Consider the following 27,698-nt stretch of genomic DNA (forward strand, 5'->3'; position numbering starts at 1 on the left):
ATTTTTATTTTTACCTTAGTATGTTTTAGCGAAATTTTTTAAATTCTATCTTTTTCTAAATTCTTTTTAACTTAGAATGTATATTCAAAATTATTTTTTGCCTTAGTAATATTTTTATCAAAATATTATTCTTTTCAAAAATAATAATTTTATTTTGATTTGGTAAATTATTACTATACCTTGTGAAGTTTAATTATACTGAGGTGTTAGTTTTTCTTTTACAAACAAAAGGTTAACTCTCTTTTTAAACATAGCTAAACTTTTTAGAGTGTTAAACCTTTTCACTTTTATGTATTCTTACTTATGCTTGGTTTTTTAGTCTTCCCCTATTTTTGATGTGTGTCAAAGGGGGAGAGATAGTGAATTCAGGGGGAGTTGCTTAACTCAGGGGGAGAATTAAAAGTTATATTGCTTGTTTATTTAGTTGTTGCATATTTTTAATTTAACTTTGAACCTTGGTTGCCAAACATCAAAAAGAGGGAGATTGTTGGTGCAAGTTGCACCAGAATTAAACCTAAGTTTTGATGTTGTCAAAGGTTCAAGTTAAGTCTTGTAATGATCTGATGATTTGGCTAAGTGTGCAGGCTATCGGGAAAGTCCTAATCACTGCCAGACAGTAAAGTCCAAACAGGTCTGGAGGACCCAACGTTTGGCAGGTAGGGTGAGGTAAATAACTGGAGGAGCGATGGTGAGGTCGGTTCCTGAAGGGAACAACCTAAGGTCGCTGATCCAACTGAAGAAACCGGGAAGGTTTCCAAGTTGAGATCAAGACAGTTCTACTGTCTTATATTACTCATGCATATTACTACTCATGTATTATAACTGTGCTAACTTTGTTTTGCAGGAATATTATTGTTATATCGAACTAACTTTGTATTGCAGAATCATATGACCCTTTGGACTTCAAATGGTCATAACTTTTGACTCAGAACTCAGAATCAGGCTCTGTCAGCGGCCACGCGTGCAGCACTCAGAAACCTTCAATTTACCAAGGGTTCAGTTGACTGAACAGGAGGTTCAGTCGACCGAAAAAGGCATTTTATCAGTCGACCGAAAAGGCAATTTTGGCAAAACAGATCAGGCTCAGAAATATGGTATCACAGCATGATCGGTCGACCAAAAATGAGGTTTGGTCCACCGAACAAATAAAAGCATTAATGGAGCATTAAGTGCGAATCTTGGTGAGAAGGAAAGGAAGCTGATCGGTCGACCGAACCATTAAAGTTCAGTTATTGTCAGAGATCGAGCCCGCATCAGACTCTAGCCAGGAAGGAAGGGAGCGGGTTCGGTCGATCGAATAGAGGTATCGGTCGACCGAACGCCCAAGGCACCTATAAAATGAGGTTCGAAGTCTGAGGCAAGGATAACTCTTCTGATCATCTCGAAAGCTCTTCTTTGCGTACGGATCGTGCTACATGTCTTCATTAGCTCAACAAGCCACTCCGTCTAGAAGTACCGACTGCGCTTCATATTCTATTACTGTCGGTATATTTTCATATTGCATTGTACTTATTATTTAGTAAGATAGTAGGGTGTTACTATCTTACTCATTTGTACGATCTGCTTCTTTCCGAAGGACTTCGGAAAGAAGGGTTATAGTGCTTTGCCCATCGGTGCGGTCAAGGACCGCGGGCCTTCGAGTAGGAGTCGAACTAGACTCCGAACGAAGTAAAATACCTTGTCTTGTTTTCTTATTTCCGCTGCACGACTTTAGTTTCAAAATACGAAAAAGAAATAGTTTTTAAAAGGCGCGATGTTCACCCCTCCCCTCTATCGATTCAAACGATCTATCAGATATTATCTTGTCTTTCACCTTCATCGAAATCATCTTCTTCCTCAGAGTTCTCTATTGGTTCAATCATCAGTATCCTCTTTTGCTTTCATTGATGACCACAGTGTCACTTTTCATCGCAATGCCAGCATAATCCCTTTGCCATCCTTTCCTTGATCTCTTCTTTTGTCAATCTACGAGGTGTTGAATAATGTGATGGATTTTTATGAATTACCTTGTTATTTATTCTTCCTTCCTCATTGATCTTCTCTTCTTGTAGTCGTGCAAAGGATAAGGTAGTCTTCATGGTGCAGGGTTGATTCATTTTTATTTCTCGTCGTATATCAAGGCGAAGTCCTTCAATAAAAGTGCCCAGTAGTTGCTTTTCTGACCAATCACAAGTTCGTTTAGAGAGTCGCTCAAATCGTCCTTGGTACTCTAGTACGGTTGAAGTCTGTCGAATTTTGGCCAATTCTCCATCAACATTCTCATAATCGGAGGGACCAAATCGATTGATGAGTTCTTCTTTGAATTCCTCCCATTTTGGAGGCCCATGACATGCTTCAAGCCAATCATACCATTGGATGGCATCGCCTTCGAGGTTTATAGATGCTAGTTCTACCTTTGCATTGTCCGATGTGTTGTGGAAGCGAAAATATTTTTCAGCCCTTGAATTCTATCCAATCGGATCGTTGTTCTCCCAGCGAGGAAATTCCACCTTTATACGTGGACGGTTGTGCTCTCAATCTTCATTTAAGTTTGCTTCTTGGTCATATTGTTGTTGTCGTCAAGACTGCTGATTTATTCCCCTTTTGATTAGTATGCTTGAGCTGGACTCTGCTTCTAAACGATCCTTCAATTCTTGCACTATTGTGACCAACGATGCCATAGTTTTTTCTAGTATATCCATCCTTATCTCATGCTTAGCTTCAAATTCCAGAGCCCATTTGGCGTCAGGATGAGATCCTCTGGTCATCATGTCAGAGTGAATTTTCTTCTCTTGAAGTCGGGTTAAGACCATGCGCTTGTTGAAGTTGCTGCGAGATACTATAGGGCGAAGATGAAGTGAATGTGCTCTGATACAAAGTTGATAGGAACCCGGGGGCCTATCACGTGGAAAACTCGAAAGAGAGAATGAAAAGAGGGATAGGGTGATCGCTTCGAGGGGATCGACCTCCAATAATCAAACGAAATTGATTAAGTAAAAGGGAATTACTTGTGTTCCAAAATTACATAATGTCTCTTTAAAAAAAGACCTAAACTACTTTTTTTCAAAAGAAAAGCTTTAAAAAAAAATAAAATAAGAATACATTTTCAAAAGAAAATGTCTTATTAAAACTTATCTAGAAGAAAAAAGAAAAATTTTAAAATTTAAAGAAAATAAAGTTAAAGGATTTATTTGAATAGATCCATTAAAGGATCTTATCAACGTAGGTGTAAGGATGATCACACTACGTCATTCGATTCAAATTGAACACTATCTTCTTATAAATTATGAAAAAAAGGCCACTCTACAAGGTACAACTGTTGGGAATCATCGAACCTTTGGAACGATTCCAGCGATTTCAATTATCTATTCTCAATTGGATCAAGTTACAACGGAAGCAATTGACTAATTATTATCAAACACATGAATATAAATCAATGAAAAATTAAAATAAGGATTTCCAAAAAAATAAAAAATAAATATAAAAACTAACCTCGTGTAGTTTTCCTCCTTTTGTATATCTGAGAAGCGAAGAAACCATAATCTCCTAGTACGATCCTTCTATCAACAGTGGTGTGTGGGCACTCCAAAATACAAAAAATCCAATTCATTGTTTTCAACAGTTGAAAATTAAAACCAAAAAAATCCAATCCATTGTTTTCAACAGTTGAAAATTAAAACCTAGAGTTTCCCTCTTCTATTTTTTAAAGGAGGGTGGGATGAGGATCCTTATTTATACTTTTTGATCGATCAAATCTCATCAAAAAGATAATTGTAAATCCCAAAACTTATCTTTTAGTTATCAAATACGTCAATCCGTCTCAGGATCAATACGGAGGAGATAAATCACGGACGGTTACTAGCTTTTGGAATAGTGATTAGAACATAAAGGAGGTATTTACCTCGACTTTATTGAGATTCGAATCCCAGATCTCATGATAATAACATCTTATACGCTAATCACTAGACCCATCTGAGGGGACAAGGTGTACTGGGACATAGACCCATAATAAGAAGCTCCAATTAATTGGATAGGTAATTAAACTCTTTAATTAATTTATCTAATTTATTAATTTCATTATTACTACACTAAAAATATGGAATTGCACTCTTTTTTATTATAGAATATTTTCCATTTAACTCTCCAATTATTTCTTATCCTCATTCACCATTAATTCTCTAGTAAATGATTCAATTTATAATTCAATTATAAATTAGTAGAGCCCATCACTTTGTTCCAGAATTAATAAATGATAGAATCATCTTTCTACATTCCACGGGAAGGAATGAATTCCATATCTCTGAATTCATATTCTCAACCATTCATTTCAAATGCAAATCTAAAATGCAAGTGTGTTGAGTATGCGCAATGTAAAATTTAAACAAACAAATTAAGAAATATATATATTGAAACAAACCGGAGTCTGTAATCATTTTAGGATTAAGATATGTGCATATCTGATTATCTTTATAATTTAATTTTAAATTTCATAGAAATAACAGAATTTATTATGAAATGTCTAATTAAATCGGTCATAGTCCTACATAAATACCCTCATCTAGAAGTCTCCACATTAACGGTCCAAATAAGATATCACATTCAAAATGTTCATAGGCCACATTAGTGATGCTTTAATCAGGCCCGGCACAGAGGCCGGGCGGTCCTGAGCGACTACCCAAGGCCCAAAATTTGGGAGGGGCCCACTGGTGTTAATGTCAAGTGGTAAGAAATGTCAAGGGCAAATACACACGTGTTATGTTTACAGGTAAAAAATGTTTGCATGCAAGCCTTTTTATATGTATATGCATAAGTTTTTAGGAATTAGGTTAACTTTTCTTCGTATGAACAGTGCAACCCTCACAAACTTCCGTCGACACCTGCTTTGCTCAAATTGCTCCGTCTCTCTCAGCTTCTCTCTTAGATATTCTTTTTACAATTACACATCTCTTGTTCCTTTTTCATTTTTGTTTACTCTCCTCTACCTGCGACTCCGCGACGGCGAGGTTGCGCGGTTGCACCTTTGCGGCTTTGCCTCTACTCTACACGGCTACACGCTTGCACCAGCACGCCAGCACCTCCTGCACCGCTGCACGCAGCGTTGCAAGGGCCAAGGAGCGTGCTGCGTGCAACTTCCATAGCGACAACAGGGTTTCTGAAGTCTGAACCTTTACGGCTTGCAATTTGCGAGTTGCGACGGTTGACGATTGTCATCTACAGATCTACTCATCTTCTAGTCTTCTTCATCTAGGTGAAATTATTTCAATTATTCTTTTTATATTGAGTTGATTTAAATTATAGTTTTGCAATTATTGTGGTTTTGTGCATTATAAGTTTATAATATGTTGTTTAAAACTTATATTTATGGATGTGAAAAAAGGAAAAAAAAAAAGAAAAAGACTAGAACAATTAAGTGAATCACAAAAAGGTGCTCTGGATAAATTCTTTAATAAAAGATCAAGTTCTAATGAAAATATAGAAAATTTGAATAGGGATCATATATATGAGTTTAAAGAACTATATGATGTTAACGAGGAGTCTAATGAAATTCATGGCGTTAATGATAAGTCTAACGAAATTCATGATGTTAATGAGGATAGAAATAATTTAAGAGAGCATGAAAATGTTATAGTAGATAATGAGAATACTAATATTGATAAATAATTTATTCCTCCACTTGATATATATGATCCAAGGAATTGGGATAATCTTGATAATAATGCACATGATATTTTAGTTAAAAAAGGACCTATAAGAGAAATGAATCTCATATTTCCTTTTGATCACTATTCTAGGCATTTTTCAAGTACTCATTATTTAAAAAAGTTAAGTAATGGAGAGGTAATAGATCAAAAGTGGTTGGTATACAGTAAACATGTAGATAATGTTTATTGTTTTTGTTGTAAGTAATTTAAATCTGAAAACAATAGAAGTTCTTTAGCAAATGATGGGTTTAGAGATTGAAAACATATCAATGAACGACTTAAAGAACATGAAAATTCTATTGAACATATAACTAATATGAACTTTTGAAAATAATTGAAAATGAGATTAGACAAAAATGAAACAATTGATAAAGATCTACAACAAGAAATCTCTAAAGAAAGAGAGCGTTGGAGACAAGTTCTTACAAGAGTATTGGCAATTGCAAAATGTCTTTCTAAACGTTGTTTGACTTTTCGGGGATCTAATGAGAAACTTTATTAAGAAAGTAATGGAAACATTTTAGGGTTGATTGAAATGATTGCTGAATTTGATGTTGTGATGCAAGACCATATTAGACGCATTCAAAATCATGAAATTCATCATCATTATCTTGGTCATAAAATTCAGAATGAGTTGATTTCTCTTTTAGCTGATAATGTTAGAAGTATTATCATTAATAAAATTAAGGAGACAAAATATTTTTCAGTAATTCTTGATTGTACTCCAGATATAAGTCATCAAGAACAAATGACTTTCATAGTACGATGTGTTAATATGTCATCTAGCAATGTGAAAATAGAAGAGTATTTTTTAGAGTTTCTAAAAGTTAATGATACATCTGGTTTTGGACTTTTTAATGAATTAAAAAATATGTTAAAATTATTTGATCTTAGTATTGAAAATATTAGAGGTCAAGGTTACGATAATTGTTCTAATATGAAAGGAAAATTGTAAAATACCGGAAAAATGACGAATATTAATAAGGGAATTTTCCGGAATTTTTGGATATTTTTCGGGAATTTTTCGGAGCTCGTACGGACGAGTTAACGGGGATAAAAACGGGGTCCGGAAAAGCCTGTTTAGGCTACCCAGTTTTAATAAGGAAAAGTTTTATTTTTTTTTCTTTTCCTTTTTCCTTTTCTTTTCCTTATTTATATATTTTTTCCCTCGTTACTGTGCCGAGCCCTAATCCGTTCCTCTCTTCTTCTCTCGCGCCCGACGCCGGCGGTTTCTTCTTCCCGAACGTCGGCAGCCGGTTCCTTGTCGGAGCCCTAGCACCGCCGCCCGACCGCCTGCCCTAGCCACCCAACGCCGCCGACGCCCTTCTCTCGATTCCTCCTCTGGTCCGACGAGCCATCGCCGGACACCCTCGCTCTCGGCCTCTTTTCTGCCCTAGCACAATTCTTTCAACTGCCGGCAGCCTGAGTTCCTGCCGCCAGCCGCCGAACTCGCGTGCCCTAGAGGGTTGGGTTCACGACAACGCGCCGATTCTTCTCTGTGTTCGGCCTCTCCACCGCCGCACACCGCTGAGAGCCGGCTCTCCTCCTTGTGTTCACGACCGCTCCACATCTGCACCGTGCCGACGCCGACTTCTTCATCTCTGCGCCACTGCCTCTGCGTGCCACTGCCTCCACACCTTCTTCACTGTGGTCACACCTCTAGTGCCCTAGCAGTGATCTGGGAGGTGAGTGTTATACCCTAATTGGTGAAATTTGAGTAGTATTGTGTGATGTGGAATTTGGATTATGGCTTGATCTATGTTAGTGATCTCAGTGCTTGACCTTGCTTGGACCAGTCGGTGGAGATTTCTTTTCCCTGTGTTGCTGCTGTGCCCTAGTGCACCATTACCGGTGCCACTCTCTTCTTTACAGCAGAGTGGTGATTTTAGAGTGAAGTGTCCGACTTGTAAAGTGTGCTTTAGTTTGTTCAAGACTTCCAGCAGCAACCCCATCCAGTAGCCCTTGCTTCAGCAGCAACAGCAACGGTGGTTGAGGTATTGTGGAGGAATTTGATTTTTTCGTTGTAGATAATTGGAGATACCTAATCCATTGTAGTTGTGAAAAGGGTTAGGGTTAATGAGTTTAACTCTAATTGATTAATGAAATTATGATTTGGTTTAGTTAATGAAGGCATGATAGAATTAACTAAATTAAATATTGTGACACAGGATTTTGACACGAGACGAGTATCTCGGAGTCGGATTGGACTTTTCTTATCGGAGGCGGGTACTTTTGACTTATTGTCTTTGATATGCTTAGTAATTAAATTAACAAGATGCATTAATTGTGTTTCTTACTTGTTTCGGTTAATCACTGCCCAATACATGCTACCTGTTGATTGATTGTTTGTTTACATCTTGTATGAATATGTACCTGATTCCACATGCTCATGGGTAGTGATATAACCATATTTTACCATGTCAGGACCTAGGTTTGATACCTTATAGAATCAGATACCTTGATATGATTCATTCGCTTTGGTGCACATTATGATATGTCCAGAGATTGAGTTAGTATATTACCATGTTTAGTGACATGCACCATTCGCATGATTGCATGCTGAGTGATTGATTGCTCCTTTATTGTCGAGCACTTTGCCAGTTTCATCACTGTTCGGTGCTCCGTTGTGACGCTCATGGGTAGCGGGACACAGCGTGGTAGCACGTCAGTTTGGCTCTTCCGGTGCTCCGTTGGTCCGCTCATGGGTAGTGTGACGCAGCGTGTAGCACGTTAGAGATCCCTCCCCGTCACAGCGTACCGGGAGTTGAGAGCATTGCGCTCCCCCATTTATGATTTGGGGTAGGAGTACGTATGTACTCCGACAGCATCCCGTCCACTCGATCACTCATCAGGAGTAGTGTTGCTGAGTGCACGGTTGTCACAGCCCTACCCACTCGGTCCCACTGTTGTTGTGAGTCGGCTGACTGGCGTCAGGGGTGACCATGACATTGGCATCATATGCATGATGCATTTATTGTTTGTGTTTGTGTTTGTTGCACTTATATGCTGCACATTGCTTGGATACCTTGATTGACATGCATACAGGTCTTCTATACCTTTCGGACTGTTTGTCCTTTTACCGGGTCCTGGTTAGTACAGATTCTCTCCTGTCTTCTTCGGTTTGTAGTTACCTTTATCTTTATCAGGAGACTGTACGCATGATTAGTGCTAGGTGTTACTTTGCATAACTAATGTACCTGCTGAGTGTTGGACTCACCCCGCCTCCATTGTTGATATTTTCAGGTTGATGCTGTCAGGAGGGAGTTCCAGTCGCTAGTCCCCACAGCACGTAGTGCTAGTCCTCTGCTGGGTTGAGTTGTTATTTTATTTTAGTTATTTTTTTTTTCTCTATCAGACTTTGTTTTAGTCTTGTTTTGGATTTTTCATATGGATATTGTATGAAATCCTTTCGTTTGATGGACCTTTGATATGATTTGGATTTTATTCTACTATATGCCTGCCTGGACGGCAGAAGAGGTGGGTTCGTCGGTTTTGAGCTTTACGAGTGTAGTGGAGTAGGGTGGATTTCGAGTCAGAGTTTTATTGTTTTGTTTACTATTTTATTAACTGCGTGGTTGTGACAGCCAGAGGCTGAATACTTATATAAACTGCGTGGTGATTGGTTTTATTTACTGTTATTATTCCAGCCGCCTGTGGCTGAGGTATTTATGTATGTAGAAAGTTTCAGATTGTCCGTCGTACAGGGGAGATGCTACCGAAATTTCTTCGGACAGGGACTCCTCTGGGGCGTGACAAAAACACCAAGGAGTTCAAAAGAGCTTACTTAAAATAAATCCAAGAGCGTTATACATGTCATGTGCTTGTCATAGTCTTAATTTGACTCTTAGTGACATGACACATTCTTGTGTTAAAGTCGTTTCTTTTTTTATAGTAGTCGAATGCATATATACATTGTTTTCAAGTTCTCTAAAAAGATGGAAAGTTTTACTTAATAATGTGAAAGGATTAACTGCCAAATCTTTTTCAAATACGCGTTGGGAAAGTCGTATTAAAAGTGTTCAAGCTATTAGGTTTCAAGCTCTTGAAGTGCGAAGTGCTTTATTAGAGTTATATGACATTTGTGATGATGCAAAGTCTAAGGGTCAAGCTGAAAGTATAGTTAACTCAATTGAAAGTTTTAAATTTTTACTTGGTATGATTATTTGGTATGATATTTTATTTGCTATAAACATGATAAGTAAGAAGTTACAATCAAAATCTATGTGCATTGATTCTGCTATGAAACAATTAGATGGTGTAATATCATATTTTGAAAAATATAGGAATGATGGTTTTGCAACAAGTTTGACCATTACTAAAAGTCTTGCATCTGATATGAATATAGAGCCAATATTTTCAATAAAACATCATATTTTTAGAAAAAAAAATAATTTGATGAGAAAGAAGATGAAATTTCACTATCACCTGAAGAATCTTTTAGAATTGATTATTTTGTGATTATTGTAGACATGACAATTTCTTCTTTGAAAAGTAGATTTGGTGAAATTAAAACATTTGAAAATATATTTAGTTTTTTGTTTGATTCGAAAACATTAAAATCATTAGATAATGATGAGTTGAGAAAATGTTGTGTTAATCTAACATCCACTTTTACAATAGATGTTGAGTTAGATGATTTGTTTACAGAATTAAAAATATTACAAGTAACTTTACCAAATGAGATAATGTCAGCAATTGATATTCTTCATTTTGTAAAAAATATAGATTGCTATCCAAATGTTGCAATTGCTTATAGAATATTGTTAACTATGCTTGTTACCGTAGGATCGGCTGAAAGGAGTTTCTCAAAATTAAAATTGTTAAAAACATACATGAGATCAACAATGTCACAAGAGAGATTGAATGGATTAGCAATTTTATCTATTGAAAAAGAGATTTTATAAAATCTTGAAATTAATAATATTATAGATGATTTTGCATCTAGAAAAGCTAGAAGAAGTCATTGCAAATAATTTTTACTTTATTAAAAAAATTAAGGACATATTTTGATCGTTTCGCCCCGGGCCTCCAGAATGTTAGGACCGACACTGGCTTAAATTAAAGATCACATGCTTTTAATTAATTTCATCACAAACTTAATTTAAGTTTATTATCCATGATCTTAATCCTCTTGTATATATAACTCATATACATAGTAAAATCATTGTTACATCCAATAAACTTGGGATTTTGCTATGATATTCAAGACAACAAATTTCATACAAAATAAATATCAATTTTATTAATTATAAAAATATAGTACCATTATAATACTTTAAGGAAACTATTCCAAATAATCTCCCACTTTCCCTAAAACATGTGGGACATGACTCTCAGTCTCATATTTAGCATGTGCCTTTCAAACACTTTTGCAAGAGTGTCTTGGTGAATGGATCAGTAATTTTGTCAATAGACACAATCTTGAGAATAGAAGTGTCAACTGTTTACACTATCTCTTGAATCAAGTAGTATTTCCTTTCTATATGCTTCGATCTCTTGTGACTACGGGGTTCCTTTGAATTAGCCACTGCCCCACTATTGTCACACCATAAACTGAGTGACTTGATCTATGTTTGGAACAACTTCCAATTCAGATAGGAACTTCTTAAGCCCTACAACCTCTCTAGTAGCTTCAGAAGTGACTATGTATTTAGCCTCCATGGTCAAGTCGGCTGCACTAGATTGCTTGATTCTTCTTCAGACTATAGGACCTCCATCAAGAGTAAACACTTATGCAGATGTCGATTTTCATGTATATTTGTCTTATTAGTAATCAAAATTAGTGTAATTATCTATTTTAAGGTCTTCACCTAAATAGACAAGCATATAACTTCTCATTCTTCGAAGATACATTTTTCTATCCAATGATGCATGTCATGATTTGATTGAAAATGACTAACTATCCCTACCACATAACAAATGTCTAGCCTAGTGCACAACATTACATACATAAGGTTGCATACTGCAAAGGCATAGGAAATGCATCTCATGTCCTCAACTTCTTGTGGGCTCTTATGACACTGCTCCTTGGAGAGGATGAGGGTTGGTAGCTAGGTAACCCTTTTTGAAATCTTGCATTCTCTAACGCAATAGAATCTTATCAATATAAGAAGCTTGAGACAATGCCAACAATTTGTTCTTACGATCTCAAACAATTCAAATTCTAAGAACATAATTTTCTTCTCTCAAATCTTTCATTTAAAATTCCTTGGCTAGCTAACCTAAAATGATAGACAATTTTTCCACATCATTCCCAATGAGCAGAATGTCATCTATGTAGAGCACTATGAACACCACCTTTAATTTCCATCCTTGATATGCTTGTATACACAAGGCTCATCAAGGCTTGGTCAAAGCCATAATACTTGATCTAGAAGATTATCAAATCTATGGTTCCATGATCTAGAGGCTTACTTTTGCCCATAAATGGAGCTAAGCAATTTGCAAATTTTTTGCTCTTGGCCTTGAGCTATAAATTTCTCTAGTTGCTGCATGAGAATTTCCTCATCTAGATGACCATTCACAAAGGTCATCTTGACACCATCTATCATATTTCATAGTCATAATGAGCAACAATTGAAAGTAAGATGTAGATAGATTTAAGCATGACTACGGATGAGAAAGTCTCCTTATAGTCGACTCCTTCCTTTTGGGTATAACCCTTTGCAACTAGTATTTCTTTCTCTTATAGATCCATTTACACCCAATAAATCTAACCTCTTTAGGTGGGTCTACGAACACCCAGATAGAATTGGAGTACCTTGACTTCATGGTTCATAGCTTCAAGCCACCTTTCTTTGTCAAGATCTTCCATTACATGTTTAAATGACAATGGATCATCTCTCACCCATCAATGATGGCAACATTTTCCTCTTTATCTTGACAATAGCGGAGGGGTGGTCTCACCAGAGGTGGAGCTAGCACAGACCCAGTGTAGGCAGTTGCCCACACTGGACTTCAACCCTTTGTGGTAACACCCACCACACACCATCACTTCCATTTATAAATCAATGCCTCGATTTCGATCACAAGAACTCCAACTACCTAATCTCCCTTTGATGCAGGAGGTAATCTAAAGTATTCATATTTGAATCTTTTGAGTTTTTTTTAATTAGTAATCCGTTAATTAAGTTTTGTTTGTTTTTTTAATTATATTTAATGTAACGCCCGAAAATTCTCAAAATAATTATTAGAAATATCCTAGTATTTTTCTGGAATTTTAGGATATTTTTACAAAATTTTTAGAGTAGCGGAAGTAGCAAAAATAAATAGAAACATAAAATAGCTTAAGCGGGAATCGAACCCGAGACCTATTGGGTCCTACGACTTATAGATAGCCCTAGTAACCAGTTGAACCCAGCAGGGCCGTGCTGAAAGGAAAGGGGAACAATTATATTTATATTTGAGTTGGGCCGAATTACCCACTTAATATAAATAGGGAATTTAAGTGAGGAATTGTTATTTTTTCTTAAACGAGAAAACCTTTCCCTCAAACCCTTACACACCGACCCCTTCTCCTCCCTCATCTCTCGGCGCCAACCACAAGCAAGCCTAGGGTTTTATCCCAAGGGCTATAGGAGCACCTTCCGGCGACGACTCCGACACGAGGACGTTTCTCTCCGCAAGAAGAACGCATAAACGCGAGAAGATCGTCAAAAGGATCATCTTCTCCGGAAGTCTAGCGATTAGAATCGTAAGAAAACTAGTGCAGGAGGTAAGAAACCCCTCACTTGCAGTATAAGTAGCTTCCGTATGAATTTTATGCTTCAGTTAGTAGTATGTAGATTTTCGGCACAAAGGATGCAAATTAGCGCATACCAAGTGTTCGGTTAAATTATTAGCACGGTTAAAATGCAACTTAAGCATTTTACCAGCTTAGCTAAATGCAATAAAAGCATTCATTCAGTATGTTTAGCTTTAGTACAACTTATATGGGACTACGGTCCAATGGGTGGGCTCCCACAGTCGCCTCTAGGTTCAGATAACCTAGCTCTAGGTTCAGATAACCTAGAAATAGCAATATAAGAAGAACTCAGCTATAATCAGTATTTTATTTTAGCAGTGGCACTGTACTGGATTAGATATCCATTGGGTTGGGCTCCTATAGTCGTCCCTAGGTTCAGATAACCTAGTAACCCTACTAAATTCGAGACTTGCAAACCCGGGTCTAGTTAGGGATGCGCGCATAGCATGTACAGTTGCCGGGCCCAAACAGCAGCATGATTATTATTTTAATCTATTTATGAAAATAGTTTTCAAAACTTCACAAATAGCTATGTGGATTCAGTATAGCTTTAGCATTGGTTAGAATTAACTTAGTTCAGTTTTTGTATCAGTTCAGTTCTCTATTGATACAATATGATAGTTTATGTTAGCACTTATTGCCATGACTAGTTTGTTTGTATGTCATGCTATGCTCTTACATGTTCAGTATTCATATGTTTCAAATAGCATATTTTAAAAACATAAATTACATCGTATGCATGTTTTAGTGAGGTAGATGGTTTCTTACTAAGCTCTCAAGCTTACAGATACTATTTTTCCTTATACTGCAGATAAAGGTAAAGGGAAGATGGACTAGCGGAGGCTGGAGGTCAATGCAATGATGAAGATGTCTGTGGATGGAACCTGGAATAAAGACCTTGGAAGAACTAGAACATTTAAGAACTTAGTGTTTCTTATCATGTTACTCTTTGCTTATTCAGTATCTAAATGCATGGAATTATAGAAAATCTGCTTAGATTGTTAGTAACCATGTTTAGAATGTTAGTTGTTTGATATTAGAGTGTTCTCCAGTTATTTTAGAACTTATGTAGGTGAGTTTGACACGAAACAGTGCTGAAATCAGAGCCTTGCTGCGAAATCAGAAACCCCAATCGATCAGTGGATCGATTTGGAGCCCTCAATCGATCAGGGGATCGATTGGGAGCCTGGTTCCACGAACAGTAAGCTTCTAGATCGACCAGCCGATCGATCCAGTCGTATTCTGTCGCATACAGTAAGCTTCTGGATCGATCAACCGATCGATCCAGTCGTATTCTGTTGCGAACAGAGAGTTGGGGAAATCGCTCCCGCGAACAGAGAGCGCTGGAATCGATCACTGGATCGATTGACCAGTCTGGATCGATCAGCCGATCAATCCAGAATACTACCCCGAGCACAGTAGCCATCTGAATCGATCCATGGATCGATTCAACAGCTTGCAATCGATCGAGTTCAATCTGGATTGATTGGGAAGTTGGGTTTCGACCAAGAGACCTTGTAGTTCAGCTCCATGACCATAGAGGATGTAGGGTATGCCATGAATACCTTAGGTTGCATCCCTTAGCACATGTAGGACCAAGAACTTGTATTAGCTTAGCAGAGTTTTAAATTGGTACAGTTTTCTGCACCTAGACTTAGTAATGGTCATGGATATAGCTTAGCACAGCATAATGTGACGGTCCGACCTTACAGCCTAGTTAGTAGAAGGTGGGTCGTTACATTTAATTTGGTCTAAATCTTAGGAAACTTAGTCTTGTTAGTTAATTTATCCTAAATGTTAGGGAATAAGTCTTCTTAGTTAAGTTATCCTAAATTTTAGGAAATAAGTCTAGTTGGTTAGTTTTTTTTGTTTAGATTTTTTTTTGACTGTTTTGAGAGCTATATAAACCTATGCTTAGATGATGTTTATGATAAGTTATTTTAATATTGAATCAATTGGTTTCGCTTAAGCTATGTTACGGCTATATCTCTTTTTCTTTCTGCTCTTGATTTTATAATAGGCTTAAGTCTAATTTAGGCTATTCCTTTTATTTGTGTTGCTTCTCTATTATTTTATTATTAATCCTTCTGCAACTTCATGCCCTAGAATAATATACATATTCAATATGGTGTTAGTTGGTATTAGAGCCTTAGAACCATGGATGATCATCGTAATCGAGGTTGTGGTTGTGAAAGACAAGTTTTGGCTGAGGAAGTCTCTCACCAGGATTGAAGCATATCCTACAAGCTCATCGAAGATCTACAGAGATAAGTTATAGAGTTTCTTCCCCTGCGTCATTTGGTATTAGAGCTGTTGGTCGGTCCTAGGAAGATCGTACCGGTTCCACTGTACAAAAATTTTGTACAAGTGTTGAACATTTCCTAACAACCTATTGTGTTCTTTAGAAATTAAATTCAGCATCGCAAACGGAACTTAACATTATTGATTCTAAATTTAACTTATCTGTTCTTAATGATTTAGACTTGGATCGCAAACGATGCTTAACATTATTGATCCAAATCCACCTATGTTATAAATTCAATTAAATATTAATTTCAGAAATTGGCTTCCAGGTTAAATATGGCGAGGCACTAGGCCTTCTTGGATATGGAAGCAACCACCACTTCCTAGACAAAACCTTTCAATGAAATCTAATATTTAATTTCCTTATATAACTCTAGGTTTAACCAAAAGGAACAATCGAATCACAAATTCAAAAAATAAAAAAAAACACAAACTCGAATCACAAATTCGAAAATCTAGAATCATATGCATCTTGTGTTTGGAATTCATACAAAGAAAAACTAGTATGATGTAGAAACTAATTACTAGTTATACCTTTCTTTGTATGCAACGACCTTTTGATCTTCTACCATATTCCTCTTTTTATCTCAGACATTGTGTGGGCAACGATCTACTGAGATGAGAACCACCCAAGCCCTTCTTTCTTCTTCACCAAGTTTCGGCCACCAAAACTCCTCCAAGGATGTAGAGGTTCGGCCACCACCACCAAACTCCAATGGATGCAAGAAACTCCTTCCTCTTCTTCTTCTCCAAGTAGGATTTGACCACCATAAGAGTCTCCTTGAGAGTGATGAGATTCGGCCACCAAAAAGAAGAGAAGAAGATGGCCAGCCACACCAAGGAAGAAAAGAGAGAAAAATAGAATAGAGTTATCACCCATGAAGGCACCCCTACCCTATCTTTTATATTCCTTGGTCTTGGAAAATAAGGAAAGTTTTATTAAGACTTCCTTATTCTCTTTGGCAATGAAAGAAAAATTTTAATTAAAATTTCCTTTCAAACAATACATGGTCGACCACCTTAATCCCTCCCAACAAGGCAAGTTTTAATCACAAAATTAAAACTTCCTAATTTGTTTCCGGAAATTTTTAAATAAAAATTTCTCTTTAAAAATTCCCTTCATGGTTGGTCATAAAAGGAAACTTTTATAAATTAAAATCTCTCTATTCAAACATGTGGATGATTTACAAAAAGGAAAGTTTTCTCTAAAATTAAAATCTCCTTTCAATCTACAAATAAGGAAAGATATCTAATCCTTCTCTTAATCTTTTGTAGAAAACTATAAAAGGAAATATTTAATTTTAAAACTCTCTTTTAAAATCATGAGGATGGTTTTATAAAAGGAAAGTTTTATAAAAAATTAAAATCTTCCTTTTAACTACAAATAAGGAAAGATATCAAACCTTTCTCTTAATCTTTTGTAGAAAGCTATAAAAGGAAAGATTTATAATTTTAAAACTCTCTTTTAAAACCATTTACAAAAAAGGAAAATCTTCCTTTTAACTACAAATAAGGAAAGATATCAAACCTTTCTCTTAATCTTTTGTAGAAAGCTATAAAAGGAAAGATTTAAATTTTAAACTCTCTTTTAAAACCATGGCTTCCACATAAGAAAAATTTTAATAAAATAAAATCCTTTTAATTTGATTTGGCCGGCCACACCATGCTTGAGTTCAAGTTAGGGCCGGCCACCATTGACCTTGGTTTGGCCGGCCCTAGCTTGAGCTCCAAGCTAGGCTTGGCCGACCACCTTAAGGTGAGTAAGAAGGTGGATATGAGTGGGTATAACACTTTATAAATAAGAGGCTACGATAAGGACCGAGAGGAGGAATTGGTTTTAGTCTCCCGATGAAATTAAGCTTTCCGTGTTCGCCCTGAACACCCAACTTAATTTCATCAATAATAATTCATACCACTAAAGAATTATTATTGAACTATCGCATCAATCCCAAATTACATTTTGGGCTCCTTCTTATCATGAGTGTGTTAATCTCCCCGTGTTTAAAATGTCGGATGTCCACTAATTAATTGAGTTACTGACAACTCATTTTAATTAATATCTTAGTCCAAGAGTAACCACTCAACCTTATTGTCATGTCGGACTAAGTCCACCTGCAGGGTTTAACATGACAATCTTTATGAGCCCCTCTTGGGGACATTATCAACTTAGTTTTCTATGACACAGTTTCCTTATATAAACAACAACACACACTATAAGTAATATCATTTCCCAACTTATCGGGCATTTTGATTTATCGAGCTAAATCGCACCCTTTGTTAAATCAAAGAAATAAATATTAAGTATATGTGCTTGTTATTATTAGGATTAAGAGCACACACTTCCATAATAACAGAGGTATTGTTCTTTTATTTAGTCAGTATAAAAAGAAACTACCTCAAATGGTCCTACTCAATGCACTCAGAGTGTACTAGTGTAATTTATTAGTCAAGATAAACTAATACCTAATTACACTACGACTATTCAAACGGTTTGTTCCTTTCCATCTTAGTCGTGAGCAACTGTTTATAATTTATAAAGAACTGATAACATGATCTTCTGTGTGTAACACCACACACCATGTTATCTACAATATAAATCAATTGAACAACTACACTTAGCAAATAAATGTAGACATTTGACCAATGTGATTTTTATTTCTAAGTAAATGTTTATACAAAAAGCTATGCTTTTAGTATACATTCCAACAATTTCCCACTTATACTAAAAGACTATGCTGCCATATACCCTGCCATACATCTGATTCCCAACCCTTCAACATGCCCATCAAAAGCTCTTGCCTTAAGGGCCTTAGTGAAAGGATCTCCCAGGTTATCACCTGATGCAATCTAGGCGGCAACAACTTCTTCTCGTTATACGATGTCTCGTATTGGGTAGTACTTGCGCTCTATTGTGTTTACTTGCCTTATGGGCTCGTGGTTCCTTTGAGTTTGCTACTGCACCACTTATTATCACAATACACTGTAATAATTATTGGGCAAACTAGGAATCACATCTAAGTCCATCATGAAGTATCTTAGCCATACAGCTTCTATGGATGCCCCAGAGGCTGCCACGTACTCAGCTTCCATGACAGAGTCCAAAAAGCATCTATACTTAACACTCCTCCATTGTTATGGCTTTATTTCCTAAAGTAAACACAAAACCCCGAGGTCGACTTACTATTATCCCTATTTGATTGGATGTCAAAAAAAAACCATGTAACCTTTAGAGAGCAAATTATCTGCTTGGTAAACCAGCATATAATCTCTAGTCTTTCTCAGGTACTTTATTATATGCTTTATAGTAGTCCAATGTCCCTGCCCACGGTTACTTTTGATATCTGCTAACCATGCCCACGACAAAGCAGATATCCGGTCTCATGCATAGCATACATACATTAGGCTTCCCATAGCCGAAGCATAAGGAACTATCTTCATGTCCTCTATCTCCTTTGATATCTTCGGAGATATCTCTTTAGATAAAGCTACTCCATGCCGAAAGGATAAGAAAACCTTTCTTGGAGTCTTGCATGCTAAAATGAGCTAGGATCGTATCGATATATGAGGCTCGGGATAAACACAATATTCTTTTCTTGTGATCCCTTGATCCCTAGAATATGTGCGCATTATCCCAAGTGCTTCATATCGAATTGCTTGGATAACCATACCCTTACTTCCGACAACACTTTGATATTATTTCCAACTAATAAAAATGTCATCTACGTATAGTACAAGAAATACCACCACATTTTCATCACACTTCTTGTATACACAAGACTCATTTGGACACCGAATAAATCCATAGGTCTGGATTACTTCATTAAATCGGATGTTCCAAGACCTTGAAGCTTTGCTTCAGTCCATAAATAGACCGATTGAGCTTACATACTAGATGCTCTTTTCCCTTTGCAATGAACCCCTCTGGTTGCTTTATATGGATGCTTTCTTTAAGACTTCCATTAAGGAAAGCTGTCTTGACATCCACTTGTTAAATCTCATAATCCATATGAGCAACAATAGATAAAAGAATACGGATAGACTTTAAGCATGGCTACCGGTTAAAGGTTTCCCTTTTCCAACAAGCCTTGCTTTGAAAGTTTCCACCTTCCCGTCTGTCCCACTTTTCCTATTGTAGACCTATTTTCACCCAATGGATTTTACACCATTTAGTGGTTCTATAAGCTCCCAGAATTTATTAGAATACACAGATTCTATTTATGTATTCATCGCTCTTTGCCAAGCTGCTACATCTTTATCTTGGAGTGTTTCATCATATGTTTGGGGATTAGGTCCATGTTCACTAGGGATCAAGTCCAAAGACTCTCCCAAAACATGAATTTTTCAGGTTAGCTAACAACCCTCCCACTACGACGAGGCATTGTTTGTAATTGTGTATCATTTATGATACGTGTTGTAGTTTCTTATGATATTTCATCTTGTACAGTTGGCACTAGATTAGACGTGTCCTTTATTATTTTCTTAAGAACAAATTTACTTATGGACTTGTGGCTTATTACATAGTCCTCTTCTAAAAATCAGGCATTGGTGCTAACAATGACCTTCTGATTTTTAGGACTATAAACCTCTTTTCGTTTCTCTAGGATAACCCACAAACAAGTGAACTCCTATCCAACTTATCAGTGTTTCCCTTCAGCACATGTGCTGGACTACCCCAAATCTGAATATGCTTCAGACTAGACTTACGCTCATTCTGCAATTCTATAGGAGTAGACGGTTCTGACTTAGAAGGTACTATGTTCACTTCCGTTTCCAGAGTATATTCTCAAAACGAATTTGGTAATTCTGAATAACTCATCATCGATCTAATCTTTTCCATAAGAGTCCTATACATTCTTTCTGCCACACCATTATGTTGGGGTGTACCAGGTGCAGTCAGTTAGGATTGAATCCCGACATCTGATAAGTGACTCCTAAACTCTCCTAAGAGGTACTCGCCACTACAATCTCACCGCAGTGTCTTGACGTTTCTCCACATCAGCCTTGTACTCTTTGAACTCATTAAAGCACTTAGACTTACGGCGCATCAAGTAAATATACCCGTATCTTGAATAGTCATATATAAAAGAGATGAAATATTCGAAACCACCTCTTGCCTGGATAGTCACAGGTCCACTCAAATCAAAATGAACCAATTCCAACACATCTTTGGCTTCTTACCCCTTAGACTTAAAAGGCGTCTCGGTCATTTTTCCTTCCAAGCAAGACTCGTAGGTTGGAAAGTTTTCCACCACTAATGAACCCAAAAGTTGATCGGCTATTATCCTTTGAATCCTACTCAAGTTAATATGACCTAGCCTTGGATGCCAAAGATATGATTGGTCCATTTCCGAAGGTTGCTTTCTCTTATTAGAGTTAGAAGATGTGTTATTAATTTCCATTTGTTGCATCGTGGAAGTTATTGGATTTATATAAATTGGCAACCAACGTACCAGAATAGATAACTTCTCTCTTTTTCTTGATAACAACTTTGTTATCAAAAGAGACAGAATATCATGTTCTTTGAATAGTTTAGAAACTGAAATTTAGTTCTTTCTAAACTTGGTACGTAAAGTCAATTTCTCAAAATCCATGTTTTATTCCTATCAGAGGATAAACATCTCCCACTGCAACAGCTGCTACTTTTGCAGCAGTGCCCATGTAGACGGTGATTTTTCCTTCATATAGTTGTCGGGTTTCCTGGAACCCCTGCAATAAATTGCAGACATGATCAGTGGCTCCCGTATCTACACACCAAGTACCGGTAGATAACACCACTAAATATGTTTCAACAACTAATGAATAAAATATACTTTTATTGTTCTCATTTATGAGAGGACAGTCCACCTTAGTGTCCAAGTTTTGTTTCCAATCATTATAATTGGAACTACTAAGTCTATTCTATAGTATAACAACTAGGGGATTGATAAACATTTGAAATCCTAAGAATCACAAAAATATTTGGTCAAGACCAACACCTCAAAATCTTTGTGATTTATCCATTAATTTTATTATCTTGTCAACCTAACTTTATGACAAATAAAATTAATAGTTGGTCTATCTTTGATTAAATATTTGGTCAAAACTTTTGAATTTAAAATAATATTGATTCTCCAAAACAATATCATTTAAATTCACCAACACCTCTAACACCGTGAATTTTGTATGTCACGTTAGTGTGGACGTATACAAAATCAAACATTTGTAAGAGAAGGGTCTTACCCATTAATTATCTTGTCAACCTTAAAATACCTCAAACACCATGAATTTTATATGCCACGTTAGTGTGGGACGTATATAAAATCAAATATTGGTAAGAGGAGGTTTTACCCATTAATTTTATTATCTTGTCATCCTAACTTTATGACAAATAAAATTACCTCAAACACCGTGAATTATGCATGTCACGTTAGTGTGGATGTATACAAATTCAAACATTTGTAAGAAGGGGGTTCACCTAACTTTATGACAAATTAATAGTTGGTTTTCCTTTGGTCACGCAAAACAATAGCAGTGACTCCGTTGGGGAGGATACTATTGAATGTGTCTAAGCGTATACCATTACTTGATACTTAGTCCATTAAATAGGATTGTGCCCCTTCAGTTGGAGAAGATCACATGCTCCTAAATAATTTCCTATAACCATCCATAAAGGAAGTTTGATCTAGTGATCCACAACAACCCCATCCGTTGTAGAGGGAGACACTCAGAACCAACACGTAAGCTTGTTCCATCACTTACAAACCAGTAATGGAGACCGTAGAATTTATTTAAAAATCCCTCTCCTACTTAGTTATTTAAAGTGAGGAATTTTAACCTAGCAAGCACACATCACACACATCACAGTAAATAAAAATAATAAATATGGAAATTAATTTTCCAACTATTATGGTATTTTCCATCACTGTCCTTCGTGTGCTGCCAGCCCTAGGGTTCATGCCATCGGGTCCATCGAGCTTCCTTTTCTGCTACGCCTCTGGTCCTCCAATAGCACCACGCCTCGCAAAGATACGATCCGCGACAGAAAAAATAAAATTTTACATACATCGATCCTATATTCCACAAGGGAATGTCCATCAAGTCTAGATCGAAGATAAATGTAAAATCCTAGGGCTAATACAGCTCCAGCTGTATTAGCTAAATATAATTATGCACACACAATAAAATGCCCTTGACATGTCCAAGGGTCCAATCACACACAATAACCATAAGCCATAATAGTTGGAGCCAACAACCACAGAGTTAGCATATCCTACTATTATCCTGCCTAAATTATATATGACATGTGCATAATTAAATTGAAAACTAAACACACAGAGACAAACCCTAGATCTGATACCAATTGTTGGTTGGTCCTAGGAAGATCGTACCGGTTTCACTGTACAAAAATTTTGTACAAGTGTCGAACCATTCCTAACAACCTATTGTGTTCTTTAGAAATTAAATTTGGAATCACAAATGGAACTTAACATTATTGATTCTAAATTTAACTTATCTATTCTTAATGGTTTAGATTTGGATCGCAAACGATGTTTAACATTATTGATCCAAATCCACTTATGTTATAAATTCAATTAAATATTAATTTCAGAAATTAGCTTCCAGGTTAAACATGGCGAGGCACTAGGTCTTCTTGGATATGGGAGCAACCACCACTTCCTAGACAAAGTCTTTCAATGAAATCTAATATTTAATTTCCTTATATAACTCTAGGTTTAACCAAAAAGAACAATCGAATCACAAATTCGAAAAATAAAAAAAAAACACAAACTCGAATCACAAATTCGAAAATCTAGAATTATATGCCTCTTGTGTTTGGAATTCATACAAAGAAAAACTAGTATGATGCGGAAACTAATTACTAGTTATACTTTTCTTTGTATGTAACGACCTCTTGACATTCTACCGTATTCCTCTTCTTATCTCAGATGTTGTGTGGGCAACGATCTACCGAGATGAGAACCACCCAAGCTCTTCTTTCTTCTTCACCAAGTTTCGGCCACCAAAACTCCTCCAAGGATGTAGAGGTTCGGCCACCACCACCAAACTCCAATGGATGCAAGAAACTCCTTCCTCTTCTTCTTCTCCAAGTAGGATCCGACGACCACAAGAGTCTCCTTGAGAGTGATGAGATTCGGCCACCAAAAAGAAGAGAAGAAGATGACCAGCCACACCAAGGAAGAAAAGAGAGAAAAATAGAATAGAGTTATCACCCATGAAGGCACCCCCTACCCTCTCTTTTATATTCCTTGGTCTTGGCAAATAAGGAAAGTTTTATTAAAACTTCCTTATTCTCTTTGCCAATGAAAGAAAAATTTTAATTAAAATTTCCTTTCAAACAATACATGGCCGGCCACCTTAATCCCTCCCAACAAGGCAAGTTTTAATCACAAAATTAAAACTTCCTAATTTATTTCTAGAAATTTTTAAATAAAAATTTCTCTTTAAAAATTCCCTTCATGGTTGGTTATAAAAGGAAACTTTTATAAATTAAAATCTCTCTATTCAAACATGTGGATGATTTACATAAAGGAAAGTTTTCTCTAAAATTAAAATCTCCTTTCAGTCTACAAATAAGGAAAGATATCTAATCCTTCTCTTAATCTTTTATAGAAAACTGTAAAAGGAAAGATTTAATTTTAAAATTCTCTTTTAAAATCATGAGGATGGTTTTATAAAAGGAAAGTTTTATCAAAAATTAAAATCTTCCTTTTAACTACAAATAAAAACAGATATCAAACATTTCTCTTAATCTTTTGTAGAAAGCTATAAAAGGAAAGATTTATAATTTTAAAACTCTCTTTTAAAACCATGAGGATGGTTACAAAAAAGAAAAGTTTTATCAAAAATTAAAATCTTCCTTTTAACTACAAATAAGGAAAGATATCAAACCTTTCTCTTAATCTTTTGTAGAAAGCTATAAAAGGAAAGATTTAAATTTTAAACTCTCTTTTAAAACCATGGCTTCCACATAAGAAAAATTTTAATAAAATAAAATCCTTTTAATTTGATTTGGCCGCCCACACCAAGCTTGAGTTCAAGCTAGGGCCGGCCACCTTTTTCCTTGGTTTGGCCGACCCTAGCTTAGGCTCCAAGCTAGCCTTGGTCGGCCACCTTAAGGTGGGTAAGAAGGTGGGTATGAGTGGGTATAACACTTTATAAATAAGAGGCTACGATAGGGATCGAGAGGAGGAATTGGTTTTGGTCTCCCGATGAAATTAAGCTTCCCTTGTTCGCCCCGAACACCCAACTTAATTTCATCAATAATAATTTATACCACTAAAGAATTATTATTGAACTATCGCACCAATCCCAAATTACTTTTTGGGCTCCTTCTTATCATGAGTGTGTTAATCTCCCCGTGTTTAAGATGTCGGATGTCCACTAATTAATTAAGTTACTGACTACTCATTTTAATTAATATCTTAGTCCAAGAGTAGTACCACTCAACCTTATTGTCATGTCGGACTAAGTCCACCTACAGGGTTTAACATGACAATCTTTATGAGCCCCTCTTGGGGACATTATCAACCTAGATTTCTATGACACAGTTTCCTTCTATAATCAACAACACACACTATAAATAATATCATTTCCCTACTTATTGGATATTTTGATTTATCGAGCTAAATCGCACCCTTTGATAAATAAAAGGAATAAATATTAAGTATATGTGCTTGTTATTATATTATGATTAAGAGCACATATTTCCATAATAACAGAGGTATTGTTCTTTTATTTAGTCATTATAAAAAGAAATTACCTTAAATGGTCCTATTCAATACACTCAAAGTGTACTAGTGTAATTTATTAGTCAAGATAAACTAATACCTAATTACACTACGACTATTCAAACGGTTTGTTCCTTTCCGTCTTAGTCGTGAGCAACTGTTTATAATTTATAAAGAACTAATAACATGATCTTCTGTGTGTGACACCACACACCATGTTATCTACAATATAAATCAATTGAACAACTACACTTAGCAAATAAATATAGACATTTGACCAATGTAACTCTTATTTCTAAGTAAATATTTATACAAAAAGCTAAGCTTTTATTATACATTCTAACAAGAGCCTTAGAACCATGGATGATCATTGCAGTTGAGGTCGTGGTCATGAAAAACAGGTTCTGGCTTAGGAAGTCTCACACCAGGATCGAAGCATATCCTACAAGCTCATCGAAGATCTATAAAGCCAATTCATGGAGTTTCTTCTCTTGCGTCACCCTTCTTTCTCAAAGCTCCAAGGGAAGCATGTGTTGGTGCAATATTCCCCAGGTCAAGGTTGACCAAGTTGACTGAGCTTGGACTGAGTCTAGCTCGAGTCTTGATGTTTGGGTTTCGATGTTTGACAATACATGTAAACAACACATGGAGATTGCAGGTGTAATTGTTCATGTGGAAAGATTGTGAAGAAGAGTCAAGTAGGTCAAGGTTGACTAGATACTTGACTGAGAAGTCCTAGTGAGTGAAGCCAGGCAGAAGGAAAGTCCTGGTGAGTGAAGCCAGGCAGAAGGAAAGTCCTGGTGAGTGAAGCCAGGCAGAAGGAAAGTCCTCGTGAGTGAAGCCAGGCAGATTGGAAGTCCTGGTGAGTGAAGCTAGGCAGATTGAAAGTCCTAGTGAGTGAAGCCAGGCAATTAAGAAAAGTCCAAGTAGGTCAAAGTTTTGACTGGATACTTGGCACGAGGAAATCCAGGTGGATCAAAGTTGATCGGACACTTGGTGGTGAAAGTCCAAGTAGGTCAAAGGGATTGACTGGATACTTGGCACGAAGAAAAGTCCAAGTGGGTCAAAGGGATTGACCGGACACTTGGTGACCGAGTTCTAGCAGGTCAAGGGTGACCGGATGCTAGGCATGATGTACCAACAGGTCATAGGTGACTGGATGTTGGTTTAGGGGGCTTTGGACTTGATTTTGGGCAAAATCAAGGAGCTGGATCGATCAGCCGATCGATTGGCTCATGTCAAATCGATCAGCCGATTGATTGGGTGATTCCCCGCGATAAGCTTCCTCCCAATCGATCGGTGGATCGATTGGGAGAGGTTCACAATCGCACAGAACAGTGCTAGATCGATCAGCCGATCGATCCAGAGCTCCCAATCGATCAGGGATCGATTGGGAGGTGTGATTCTGCGCAATAAGCCCTGGATCGATCGGTGAATCGATCTAGGCATTTCTCGAGAGCACAGAGGCACTCTGGATCGATCGATCGATTGATCCAAAACCTCCCCGATCGATTGGGAGCAATCCAATCGATCGGGATCCGACCGTTGGCGCTGGATAAAGCTGTTGGCGTGTGATTCCTTCGCTATTGCTCGCACTGTTCACTCCCGATCCACACAGCGATCTTTGAGGGTTTTTCTCCAGAGCTCACCGCCAGTTCTTGAAGCTTCTTGGAGCAGCGTTTCCAAGGTCAAGAGGCATCCCAAGCAAGAGGAAGAAGCTAGCTAGGGTTTATTGTACACAATCTTGTAATATTTACTTGTATTTGCTTCTTCTTCTCTTCTTGTTTGTTGTGTGAATTTGTAAAGGCTTCTCCGCCTTCGGTAGTTATCATAAAGGAGTGTTTTTATAGTGGAGAGTTCTCGTGTGTGTGGATCCTTGGATTAGTCACCTCATCTTGAGGCGGATACCAAGTAAATCCTTTGTGTTAGCGTTTTATGTTTTGTTTCTTGTATTTCCGCTACACATCATTGAAGAAACAAGCAACCAAGAGCATGAGGAGCGCGACGAGCTATTCACCCCCCCTCTAACTACATATTTGGTCCCAACAAGTGGTATCAGAGCAAGGCTGCTCTTCACCGGAATTATCGCCGGAAGGGGCAAAGAGCTAGAGGGTGAAGAAGTTGGAGCAAAATTCTTCAAGTCAAAGATTTCTTCAAGCTCAACTTCAACATAGAATTCCAAGACGGACTTGGATTCGACACAAGGGTGCCTCCACCATATGTATCTACAAGCTTCGATTC

At 36.9% G+C, this 27,698-nt stretch overlaps 1 long non-coding RNA gene across 1 annotated transcript; it reads left to right on the forward strand.

The window, feature by feature from the left end:
- The first annotated feature begins 7,117 nt into the window (after positions 1–7,117).
- On the forward strand, positions 7,118–7,908 carry LOC121993984. Its single transcript, XR_006115518.1, has 3 exons — positions 7,118–7,366; positions 7,456–7,675; positions 7,850–7,908. It is a non-coding gene; the product is annotated as an uncharacterized LOC121993984 (long non-coding RNA).
- The last annotated feature ends 19,790 nt before the right edge of the window (positions 7,909–27,698 follow it).

This window comes from Zingiber officinale, chromosome 6A (assembly GCF_018446385.1).
Source record: "Zingiber officinale cultivar Zhangliang chromosome 6A, Zo_v1.1, whole genome shotgun sequence".
In the NCBI taxonomy this organism is placed as follows: domain Eukaryota; kingdom Viridiplantae; phylum Streptophyta; class Magnoliopsida; order Zingiberales; family Zingiberaceae; genus Zingiber; species Zingiber officinale.